The 12,239-nt window shown below is 49.5% G+C and overlaps 1 protein-coding gene across 1 annotated transcript in view; it reads left to right on the top strand.

Annotated features, from left to right (window-relative positions):
• Positions 1-5,619: 5,619 nt before the first annotated feature.
• Positions 5,620-12,239, top strand: part of COL14A1 (collagen type XIV alpha 1 chain) — a 559,513-nt gene continuing 552,893 nt past the window's right edge. The window contains exon 1 of the mRNA XM_078686835.1: positions 5,620-5,774. The gene's annotated coding sequence lies outside the window, so the exon portion shown is untranslated. The remainder of the gene's footprint in view (positions 5,775-12,239) is intronic.

The following is a 12,239-nucleotide window of genomic DNA, read 5'->3' as shown; positions in this document are numbered from 1 at the left end:
TCGAGGTTCCAGGACCTGGGCTCATTACTGCGATGCGCCTCATAACTAAGAAATGGAAAAATACAGTCCCCCCGGAGATAATTAGCTGGAGGCGTTCATTTGCAGTGAGGGCTCAGGCCGATAGTACAGCATTGCATAGGGAGGAGAGAGCTGGGCTTCGTAAATTTCCCATTGCACTGGATTGGGATGAATTGCTGGTCACCCACCAGACTAACAATTCGACAACAATAGATGCCACCATGTTAGCTAATCCTTGACTGACTTAATAGCCCCCCCACTACTTAGCAATGGGGAGCTGCATGCCTCAGAGTTTATAAGGTGGACCTATGTTGCTTCCCCTAGTCTGTCATGGATGGCTCCTCACGCCCCCCCCTCAATACCCGGGCACACAGATTCTCCTTGTTAATGGCTGCTCTGCCCTGTTCTGTGTATAGTGTCAACTATTCATTGGGTGTGCGGATATGTGGAAGTGTTTTGATAATACACATTAATATACAGTCCTGTGTGGTTAACACTAATTTGCATTTAGTGGGTGGCAGATGTTTCTTTTGATGTTTTAAGTTTTACTTATGTTTAGAATATTTTGGGAAAATATACTTTATTGGAATTCACTAGTGACCGATACGTGCGCCTTTGCAATTCTTTAAGATCTTTCTCCTATTACACAGTGATTTGCTGATAAGTTCCAACCGGTTAGGCACTGGGTGTATCTGGTACACGCACGGAAGCTCTTGCTAAGGCTATATCGCTATGATTTGATTTTGGAGAATGCAGTAGACCTGCTGACCTTCAGGAGGACACTAAAGACCTGGCTGTTCGATCAGTAGCGGCCCACACCTCTAACCCTCTCCCCCCACCCCCCAGCGCCTTAAGACCCTCACGGGTATGTAGTGCGCTTAACAAATGACTGATTGATTGATTGAGTAGATAGCAAGGACATTAATTGGTACTCTATGATGTAGCTCGATTGTGGACAATAGCATACAGAGTTCAAAACATGATGTAAATGTTCAGAGTTCAAACATGATGTAAATCTTAGCATTAAGGAATAGCGCAGATGTGTTGTTTCTAAATTGCTGTGATGGTTAAAGCTATTCTGCACATGGGATTTGCATGTTTTCTATTAATATTCAAAAATAACAAAAATGTTCTTCGTATAGATTCACGCTGTCAAATAAATAAAATGCCAATAAAGATATTTAACAAAAAATAAGTAGCCCCATAACCATGTCTTGGGCTTACCACTGCGTAGCCTGTGCATGCAGTTTCACACTGCCATGTCGACCCCTAAACCTTCCCTTTTTATACACATAAATCATCTCTAGGGTAAGCCCTGTATAACCCACAGGACAGGGTACAGTGTATTTAAAAGGCAGGATATGTTCTTTTTAACTTTACATTTCTTGGTAGTGAAGAACCTCCCAATTTCAATGTTCACAACTGCAAGGCCTAGCTCTCCCATAGGCTAACATTGGGATTACTGTAGTGCATCTTTTAAGTGTAACTCCCAATTGTGAAGAGATAGACGTATCACGTTTAGTGTCACTGAACTCACAATTTAAAATCACAACTTATAGTGAAGTTGGATTTTAAATTACAATTTAGAAAATGGCTCTTTCAGGAAGTTGGCATTTATTTACTTTAGCCATTTGGTGCCTTCAGCCTGTCTCTGTAATACACGTCTGGGGGTGGGGGATAGCTGTCTTCCTGCATTCCATCTAGACTGTCACACACAAAGGAAGGATAGGTGTGCCCGAGTGGTCATCTGCATGCATATAGGCCATCCTGAGCAGGATGGGAGGGAGGGGCTGACACTTAACACCTGAAAAGGCTGTGTCCTGTTCCCACACAAAGGATTGATTACCCCCCCTCTAGTGTGTCTGGAGCCAGGGCAGGAAGGGAGCACCTCTGTGCACACCAAAGCTTTCTTTGAAGTCTCCCCCACTTCAAAGGCACCCCTTGGTATAAGTACTGGACATCTGGCATTACCAAATCAGTACACTTCTGGACCGATGACAACTCTGCCAGGAAGAACTGCTGTGCAGCTGAAATGACTGCCACTGTGCTGGACTGCTGCTCTGCTGGACTTTTCCTTGCTGCGTTCTTGCCTTGCTAAGCTGCTCTGCTGTCTGCTGTTCCTCTGCCTGGGTGAGAAGGATTGGAACTGTATCACTTGACCCCAGAGTGACTCCAAGGGCTTGCTGGATTATATCCTGTTGCCTAAGTCTCAGGGACGCAAAAGACTTAGAACCCTCCTGTTCCAACACTTGTGCTCATCTGCTTGGGAGTTCATCCTCCCAAATGGTACCACCCCAGTCCTGGACCCTTGGAAGTCGACCTAGAGGTTTACTCCAGTGGAACTGACACATCCAGTGCTGCGAGATCAGAACTGACGCAACGGGCAATTGCAAGAACTAGACCAGCTCATCACACTCAGAACCGCCTTGTTGCGTCCGAAACCACTGCTTCACAATCAACGCTTTGCCGCCACTGCGTGGAGAAGATTGAGCATCGCTCCTCCAGTGTAAATTAGCTTGGGTCATCGCCTTCAGAACAGCTGTACTCGGCACTAGCGCTTCACTCAATGGAACTAACACATCGCTGCAGTTGCATGGAGAACCCCGGCACAAGTGCGTGGGTATCATCGACGCATTGCATTATACGACAAGAATCAGGGTACTTTTGCTATGGGGGACATGTGTGTGTCCTGTAGCTGGCCTGCACTCCATTGTGGGCGGCCTAAACTCTTGACTTTGTCCAGGTCCTTGCGCGACCAAGTAACTCTTTGAGCGCTATTTGCTTTTGAGCACTATATTTGCATTTAATCGTTACAAATTTATATTTCGACTTCTACGCATAGGATTTTTGTCGTTTTGGGCTTGTTTTATTTATAAAATCATAATTTATTTTTTTAACCTGGTGTGGAGTCTTTGTTTTCACTGTGTTGTTGTATGAAGTATTGCACAAATACTTTACAGATTGCCTCTTAAGTTAAGCCTAACTGCTCTTTGCTAAGTTACCAGAGGGTGAGACAGGATAATTTAGGTTGTGTTGTGACCTACCCTGAATAGGATTGTGGTACCGGCTTGGATATTGTGCATACCTCTGCGAATCAGAAATCCAATTTCTAAGACATTTCGAAATATATTGAAAAGAATTGGTGATTATTTAAAAGCTTTGAGAAATGCTTATCTAGTCAACAGAGCCATTTTTAAATGGAACACATAAAAGGTGATGGGAGGAGTGCTTGCATTAGATCTAACCACTGGCAATCGCTTGGGGTAGCACTCCACCCCATCGTTCTTTTCCCCACTATGCCACCTTAGTTTGGCCTCAGCCATTTCCAAAACAATTGTGACTGCTCCAGTAGGAACAGTTGATGATGATGATGATGATGATGACATAGGGCTTATTAAGCACTCGAATGCCAAGGCGTCTTGGCGCTGCTGTGTGTACGCAGGGGCAGGGACTGAGCTAGATCACTCGGGAGTAAACAACCGAGTTTTCAAGGCTTTTCTGAAAGATAGAAGGTTAGGTTGCAGTCTCAGCACCACTGGCAGTTTGTTCCACAATTTTGCTGTGCAGCTGGACAGGGATCTACCCCCCCCTCATCTGGCCCTACGAAACTTTGGGGTACAGATCAGGCTGAGACTGGCCGACCGAAAGTTTCACGAGGGGGTGTAGAGCCTAAACATTTCCTGGCAGTCATCTGATCCCCGACCATATTGTGCCTTGTGCACCAAGCAGAGCGCCTTAAATTCGATTCTCTGCTGGACGGGAAGCCAGTGTAGTGCGCTTATTCCCTGTGAAGTAGGATGGCCCTTGGGGAGCTTTAAGATTAATCGTGCCGCAGCATTCTGCAATGATTACAGTTAGCTTATCTGGTGTTTATCAATGCCCTGAAACAGCGCATTACAATAGTCCAATTTGGACAAAAAAAGGGCAACCATTACTGTCTTCTGTAGTTTGGGGGGGATGACAGGAAACATTTTACGAAGGGTCTTTCACAAAAAAAAACTGGCAGATGTTAAACTGTTGACCTGTGCCGACATATTCAGTTTATTGTCAAAAATGACTCCAAGATTCTTGACCTTCCTAACAGGGTGAGGACATTCCCCGAACTACCAGGGCAGGTCCTCCCTGCAACCAGAACACAAGTAACTCAAGACCGGTTTTGCCATGATTGGGGTTCGTAAGTTGGGTGTAGCTTGGAGCGAGTGACTTTATTGGGTGTAGTTTAGTCCCAGTGGCACAATAAGCACGAGGACCATGTCTGTTAACAACCTGGCCACTTAGGGTGGTAAGTCAAACACACGAAGGGTGACAGGAGGAATACTTGTAATAAGTACAACTACTGGCAATCGCTCAAGGTGATACCGGTCCTGCGTTGCTTAGGTTCCTGTTCTGGAAGGACCTTGCTTGGCAGTTCAGCAAACAAAGCAACATTCTGGAATGTCTGTTATTGTTGGGTGTAAAGAAGCAGGCATGGGTAGAGGAGTGTTTTTCTTCTCTGGCCTGAATGGGCCCTTTAAAGTGCCAGTGCCTTTAGATAATGGCAATATATTCAGTTATTTGCTTTCAATATTTGCAGATAAAAATTGCTATTTCTTGTCTAAAATGTGCAGAGCCATTTCGTTTTTAATTGTTTGGGTATCTAGCGTAGCAACAACTTTGCCTTCATTTGAGATCAAGAAAAACATATTTCGGGGGGGGGGGTGACTTTAAATAGTCGAAAGGAGAATCATTACAGTTAGCTGGGGTATGTGGTAAGTCATGCATATGCATTCAACATTTGTCTAAATTTGGTAAATGCAGATTGAACAGCACACAGGTTATGATTTCCGACTTTCCGCATAGTTCTGCACCGCATACACCCCTACATAAAGAGCGAGGTGCGGGAATGGGGATTTGTTTAGTGCATTGTAAACTTAGGATAATCTCGGAGGCCTCTGCAATGGGGGTTGGGGGGAGTTTTACAACCTCTCTCCCTCCAAAGAAAATAAAAACAATAGTTTTTGCTGCGCATTATTGCCCCGGCTATTGTTTGCCATTTTCTCTCCATGCCATTGAGAGTAAGAGGCACCAGGAGTGTTACGGGACAACCTGGCTTACCAGACGCTGTTGCTGCGTCACTGGCCTCTCGGACCAGGGACCACCACAGAGTGACCAGATGGCCTCATTTGAACCCACGACCCGGGGCTGACCGTGGGAGCTCCCTTTGTCTGGGACAGCGACCCTTGGTGTGTTGTTCGCCCCTCTCTTTAATTACAGAGTTGGGGCTGCAGGAGCCGTGGCGTGCTTCACACGCGGTGCAGCCCGCCCGCTCCCTGAATGAAGCCCGTCTGGAGTGAGGCGAGCCCCTCACCTTCCAGAGGCGCGAAGACGGCACTAATGTCCAACATAAAGGCCGACCCGAGAGGGAGGCAAGAAGGAGGGGCGCGCCTCCCCTGAGATTAGAGCCCCGCCACTCGGGGAAGGTGTTCCGCGGGAGGGAGGGAGGGGTTAAGGAGCAGGGAGGGGGGCTGGATGTCAGTGCCGCCTAACCATGCCTCCTTCCCCCTTCTTAAACCTGCTGCAGTGTAGTCCGCCGCCGCCTCCTCCTTCCTTGCTCCTTTCTTGTCCTTATCGGGCGTAGAGCTGCTCCGGATGGAGGGGAGGTAGAGGCTGCCGGGCTCCCACTCCGCACCGCTTCTGCACCCACAGGCCAGGGCTTGGACCCCCCACGCAGGACCCCTGGACCCCTCCCAGCACCCCAACCTTCCACTGCTGCAAAGGTCAGTTTCATACTGTTTTCTTGTGAGTTTATTCGCTGCTGCTAAGGAGCAGGTCTGCAGCCCCCCTCTATCTGCGCTCAGGCTCTTTACACGATATAACCTGCAGTGTGTGATGGTTACTAACATTTATAAATTATACATTCTTCATGACTTTATTTAATATTTCTAAATACTCTTACTTACTGTAATGTAAAAAGTAATGCTACTTGAGAGTGCACTATGCATTTATATGTACACAACACACACAGGTAGAGTGTAGAGCATACTAGCATGTTACATACCTGCACGACCACAGGAGATGCATACATGTGTAGACACACACATACAGAGAGCCACACGCCTGGGGCGTAAGTGTAGAACATAAGTAGCATATGTGCACAACACACAATACCCATGACTAAGAAATACAATATGCCTTTATGTGTGTAAACAAGACACAGGCAATATATATTTCTGTACCTCAGCACCCGACCGCACAGCCCACGGGCATAGATGTACAGAGCACACAATCTGAGTGTAGAACACGTGTACACAGAGCCCATGAGAGTAAACTATGTATATGTGTACATATGCACCAATACTGGTAAAACGGATATATATGTACATAAATAAATGCATTTCTTAAAAAGTGGTTGAATCACGAAGAACAGCACTTACTGTCCAAAATAGCAAGCACGCAAAATTGTACAAAGAACACACTGAATAGAAATGTTGTATTGTTATCATTTTACGTTTCTTGGTGTTAGCACCCATTTACAAAGTTTGGCTCCAAGGATAAAACTTTCCAAAACTCCTCCAACACTTTTGCATTTGTTCATAGTGGGTTTCCAAGGAAACAGCGTGCCCGGGTTGCATTTTGTAAAATGTTTATTTATTTGTCCAGAGTTGCTTCCTAATTCGTGCGTCTCTCGCCGTTTTCAGTGATGTGCGGCCGTAATTGCCTCTTTTTTTTTCTTTTATCGCGGGGGAGATTAGAGCGGATTATTAGCAGTGATTGCTGCAAACAGCTTTCCTCTCCCACTCATTGTGAGTGCCGCCCGAGCAGCTCCCCGGGCCGCACGCAGCCTTCTCACAGATTCAAAAGTTTGTAGCCCCGGGCCGCGCATTCACGGCTGAGCTGCGAGCAGGCTGCGAGCCCGGCCCCTGCTCCCGCCTCCTGAAGCCGGTGCCAGACCCTCCCCATTCCTGAGGGGTCAGGTGGACGCGCAGGTGGAGGCGCGCACGGGACTGGAGGGAGCACGTGCAGCTCGCAGTGCAGAACTGCGCGAGCTCCGCCGCGGCTCTCGCAGTGTCACGTGTTATGCCTCATTCTGGTATGTCAAACTAGGAGTGGGAGGTAGTTACTGCTTGAGGGCAGATATGATTGGTCGTATGTCCTCAAACCAATGAACTGGCCCCGTGGTACTCACTCTATGAACTCTGCATCGAGAGTTTGCCAAAGTCCCAAGAAGATGGCATTTCCTTCAGCATAGCCGGTGCGTCATGGGCCCCAGCGCAGGGTTTGTAACCATCTTCGTTGGAGGCCCACTTGCTCTAGAACACCCATCCACCTGGACTCACAATAACTGATCTTCTCACACACAGTAGTTTGTGTTCCATTTAACTGCCTCTGTCTGTGCTGCAAGTGGCCTTTCATTTATTTGTTCACAAGTGTCATACTTGGCACGATGTATGAAGCACATTAAGTCCATTCTTATTCCGACTTCTCCATCGAACACTGTTAGAAATGGGATTTTTTGTAGGTTAGGGCGTGTGCCAAAGCCAGGCAAAAATCACCACCCTAGTCAGGAGAAGGGAGTTACACGTCTAAAATAACCCCTGCTCACCCCTTTGGTAGCTTGGCCCGAGCAGCCAGGCTTATCTTAGAGGCAGTGTTTAAAGCATTTGCACATAACCAACAGCGATGCGAGGAGCGGCGCAGTGGCGTCGTCGGATGGCGTCGTCGGTGAGACCAGGGTCGTGGTGCGCGATGAAAGTGGTGCTCGTCAGGGTGCTAACAGGTCGCGGTGCAAGCAGCGGTGCCATCATTGCCGAAGAGCTGTCGTCGGCTAACACACTGGAGTCGATGGCGCCGGCGTTGGTAGGCCAAGACTGCGGTGCGGGATGAGGGCGGTGCGTCGTGTGACTTACAAGTGGTGCCCTCGTACCACTGTGCAAGCAACGCCATCGATTTTGGCTTGAGGTGGCGGCGTCAGGAAGGCCACTGCGTCGTCGTGTAGAGTGCGGTGACAACAGGTCGCGGTGCGAGCAGCGGCTCGGTGGCGGCGTCAACAGACGTCGTCGGTGAGACCAGGGTCGCGGTGCGGCGTTGCAGCGGTGCTCTCTGCGGTGCCAAAGCTCTGTCATAGACGCCGTCGGATTGGTGTTTTTCTGGTTGCAGCACAAAACACAAAGTCCCCAGTGCTGCGGGTCGAAGAACCTGAGGTCTTTTCTGTTCTTGAGACTTCGTGAACAGGGAGCAAGCTCTACTTCGAGCCCTTGGAGAGTCTCACCAAAGCGGTTGCAGAAAGTCCAGTCGAGGCCTTTCACTACCCAAGACAGAAGCAGCCACTGCAGGTCAGCACAGCAAAGCATGCAGCAAAGCAGTTGTTCCTTTTAGCAGCTTCTCTGGCATTTCTTCTTGGCAGTCTTCTTGATCCAGATGAGTTCTAAAGCTCAGGGGTCTGGGACCCAGTATTTGTATCTAAAAATCCTTTGATCTTCCAGGCAGAGGGTGTCTGTGTCCAACCAGAACCAATTGGGCCTTCTCTGGTGTGAATTCCTGGCAGGAGGTGGAAACGGCTTTGTCAGAGGCAGACCTGGCCCTTTGAGTTGCAAGGAAATCTCCTCCTTCTTCCCCCCCCATCGCAACCCAGATCTATTTAGCCTTTTCCTGACCTACCTAGACTATCGGGAGACACCCTGCTTCCTAGCCATCTGTCGCCCAAAAACCAGACAGGCAATCCACATTCCAGCAGAGGCACACGGTATGACCGAGCAAAATAATACCCACTTTCTACAAGTGGCTTTTATGAACTAAGCACAAAAAGGGCACCCCCGCTAAAGGCTGCGTCTTTAAACGCTGAGTTCAGGCATACCAAACTTCACTCACTTATACCTTTTTTCAGGCTACGCACGTGGGTGGCACAATCCGTGTTGCAGGCCCACGAGTTGCGGTCGATTCACAAGCCCCGGCACCCGCAGTGCCCTTTAATGGGGACTGACAAGTAGGTCAAACATCCAATCATAACACAATTTACCACAGGAGCATCAGCAGTGCGAAAAACGCGCAAAAACGTTATACCATCAAAAATGGAGTAAAAAACTCGGGGGGGGGGGACACGCCAAAAGATGCCAAGTCTAACACACTTCCCCTCCAGCTGAAACTAGGGGTAACTACCCACACTCCTGGGAGTTCTCTTCACTAAGGCGGAAGACCCAGGACAGGCCATCTGCATTGGCGTATTCTGTCCCAGGCTGGTGTTCCACCGTGAAGTCCATTCCCTGTAGGGAGATGAACCACCTCAGCAATTTTGGATTCTCCCCTCTCATCTGTATTAACCACCTGAGGGGCCTGTGGTCAGTCTAGACCCAGAACTGAGTCCCAAACAGGTAGGGCCTCAGCTTCTTCAGGGCCCAGACCACTGCAAAAGCTTCCCTTTCAATGGCACACCATCTTTGTTCCCTGGGGAGTAGTCTCCTGCTAAGGAAGACTACCGGCTGATGTAGGCCCTCTTCGTTCAGTTGTGAGAGCACCGCTCCCACTCCATGCTCTGATGCTTCGGTCTGCACAACAAATTCTTTGGAGAAGTCGGGGCCTTGAGCACGGGGGCTGTGCACATGGCGGCCTTCAGGGTACCAAACGCCTTCTGGCAGGACTCAGTCCAGATCACCTTTTTTGGCTGCTTCTTGAAAGTCTGCTCCGTTAAGGGGGCCACGATGGTGCCATGCCCCTTAACAAACCTCCTGTAGTATCTGGTGAGTTCTAAGAAGGCCCTCACCTCGGTCTGGGTCTTGGGGGGGCTCCCAAGCCCAGAGGGTGTCAATCTTGGGCTGTAGGGGTGCCACCTGGCCGCTCCCTACCTGGTGTCCCAAGTATACCGCCGACCCCTGCCTGATCTGGCACTTACTGCCCTTAATCGTGAGGCATGCCATCTGCAGCGCCCTCAACACTTCCTTGAGGTGTAGCAGGTGTTCGTCCCAACTGGAACTGAACACTGCGATGTTGTCAAGGTACGCAGTGCTTAATTCCTCCAGCCCGGCCAACACCTGGTTGACCAACCTCTGAAAGGTGGCAGGGGCATTTACAGACCAAAGGGTATCACATGGAACTGGTAATGCCTGTCCGAGGTCGAGAATGCGGAGCTTTCTATGGCCCCCTCGGTTAGAGGGATCTGTCAGTACCCTGACGTTAAATCGAACATACTAAGGATTATGGCCGTTCCCAACCGGTCGATGAGTTCATCGGCTTGGGGGATGGGGTGTGCGTCAGTCCTTGTGATGGCATTGAGCCCTCAATAGTCCATGCGGAACCGCAGTTCCCGGGTGGCCCCGGGCGCCATTGCCTTCGGGAACAAGACCCAGGGGCTGTTGGACGGCTCATCCACCCCTAGCGCCAACATCTTCTAGGCCTCCTCTTTGATGCTGGCCTTGACTCGGTCAGCTAGCTGGTAAATATTGTGCTTTACTGGGGTGCTGTCACCGGTATCCACGTCGTATCCACCATCCACTGACCCATCCCCCTCTTGGGCAGACAGGAGGTCCGGTAGAGGTTCACTCTCCGCTTCCTCCCCGTCGTCAGTCGCCAAGAGCGTGCTCACTCGGACCTCTCGAAGTGGGGCTTGAGGCGGTTCACGTGGAGGACCCTTGATGGGTTCCGAGGAGCCTGCAAATCCACCAGGTAGGTGACCTCACTTTTGCGCTCCATCACCTCAAAGGGCCCTGTCCACTAGTCCTGCAAGACACAAGTTTCCACAGGGGCCATGACCCACACTTTCTGTCCAGGTTGAAATTCGACCAGAGTGGTATTTTGGTAATACCCTTCTTCATTTCTTCCTGGCTGGCCTCGAGGTTCGCCTGAGCGAGTTTCCTGAAGCGGGCAGTTTGGTTACGGAAGGCCAGCATGAATAGCATTCTCTTCTCCTCCATGGCCAATCTAATATTTTCTAGCTCCGTGGCGGCTCTCCTTGCTTCCCGCCTGTCCTCCAGATCCTCTGGGGACAGGCCACTGCTGCCTGGTTGAAAGGGTTCTCCCCTCCCAAAAGCACATCCATCCTGGGACTAGGCTCCCCCGCCTCTCCACTAAGGTCACCAGATTGCCCACTTGCGTATCTGGCTGCTACCAAGGCCCTCAGCACCTTTTGTAGCTCGTCCTTTCTAGTGAGGCCTCTGACTTGGACTTTTAGGTTTTTGCAAACGGATTTCAGTTCCCGAACCGTGTAGAGCTCCAACCTATCCTCCTCAAAGGCAATGTCCATGGGTGCAACGGATGATACTATTAATTCCGGCATGCTGAAGTAGAAAGTTAATCCGGCAAGATCACAAAAATCAACCAAAAAGAAAAACGGGTTAATCTGTGGTACATAACGGTCTGCGATATGGTAGTAGTGTACACCAATCACTGTAAGTCAAGTGCAAATGCAAGTCCTATCCTCACCGCTGACAACCAATGTTAGAAATTGGATTTTTGGTAGGTTAAGGCGTGTGCCAAAGCCAGGCAAAACTCACCAACCTAGTCAGGATAAGGGAGTTACACATCTTAAATAACCCCTGCTCACCCCCTTGGTAGCTTGGCCCGAGCAGCCAGGCTTATCTTAGAGGCAGTGTGTAAAGCATTTGCACATAACCAACAGTAATGCAGTGTACGCACTACCAAACGACACCACACCAGTTTAGAAAAATATCCAATATTTTTATATAATTAAAACAAGACCAAAAACGATAAAAATCCACAATACTACACCGAAAATTCACAGTTCAAAAATACGTTGCTTTTTTAAACAGAGTTCCTTGTGTGGATAGCTCTGTCCGGGCTACAACGGCGTAGTGAACACACAAATCCAAAAACAGTTCTGACTGACCGCGGGGTTGCAGGTCAGCTAAGGTGTCGGGAAGACCCGCAAACAGTACCTTTCAGAGATGCAGGGCAATGGGGCCTTTGAAGTCACTTGCTTTGCAGGTCGAGCTCCTTTCTGATGGGATCAGGAGCGCTGGCGCCAACAGGCGTCGGGTAGGCCAAGGCTGTGGTGCGGGATGAGGGCGGTGCGTCGTGTGACTTACAAGCGGTGCCCTCGAACCACGGTGCAAGCAGCGTCGTCGATTTCGGCTTGAGGTGGCGGCATCAGGAAGGCCACAGTGCCGTGGTGTAGTGAGGCAGTGCAGTGGCCACAGGTCGCGGTGCAAGCTTTGGCTCAATGGTGGCATCAAAAGGCATAGTCGGTGAGACCAGGGTCGTGGTGCGGCATTGTAGCGGTGCTCTCTGCAGTG

The sequence above is a fragment of the Lissotriton helveticus genome, chromosome 4_1 (genome assembly GCF_964261635.1).
Source record: "Lissotriton helveticus chromosome 4_1, aLisHel1.1, whole genome shotgun sequence".
Lineage (NCBI taxonomy): Eukaryota > Metazoa > Chordata > Amphibia > Caudata > Salamandridae > Lissotriton > Lissotriton helveticus.
The sequence above is the reverse complement of the archived record's forward strand: the minus strand, read 5'-3'. Positions and strand labels throughout refer to the sequence as shown.